Raw genomic sequence first — 553 nt, 5'->3', positions numbered from 1 at the left:
CAATCTTCTACAATGGTATGCTTTAAACTGAACATCATATTTGATCCTTTGGAATACACTGGTTGAGGCACAGGGTACCTAAAAGAGTTGGAAGGCAACATACGAAGTGTCCCTGTAGTGTCCATATCAATCTCATAGCAACCGACAGCTGGAACGTACATTGCAGTTTTTTCCTCAATAACAAAGTTAAGCTGACTGCCTTTTGATATAATTACTTGTATTAATCCTACAGAAAGGGACATTCTAGTGTTTGATCCTAATATGAGAAAATCTTTGCATTTGTAAGCTATGCCATGGTTGGCAGTAACACCTTTGCAATCTGACCAACCAATCAAATTTTGACCTCTTAGGAAAGCAGACAGCTCGCCTGAATATGACATAGGAGACAATCTCACTTGGCCAGTTTCTATAACATCATCTTCTAGAATTGGATCAAGAGAAGTATAGCAGAAGTACATTTGTTGTCTTTCTGCACAGGTCATTTCTGGGTTGATGTAATTCTTTGCATTTCTCATTGTTTCTTTAAAAAACTTATGCTTCTGCTCAAAGGGAA

This window comes from Frankliniella occidentalis, unplaced genomic scaffold (assembly GCF_000697945.3).
Source record: "Frankliniella occidentalis isolate FOCC.00 unplaced genomic scaffold, Focc_3.1 Scaffold285, whole genome shotgun sequence".
In the NCBI taxonomy this organism is placed as follows: domain Eukaryota; kingdom Metazoa; phylum Arthropoda; class Insecta; order Thysanoptera; family Thripidae; genus Frankliniella; species Frankliniella occidentalis.
This window is presented reverse-complemented; position numbering follows the sequence as displayed.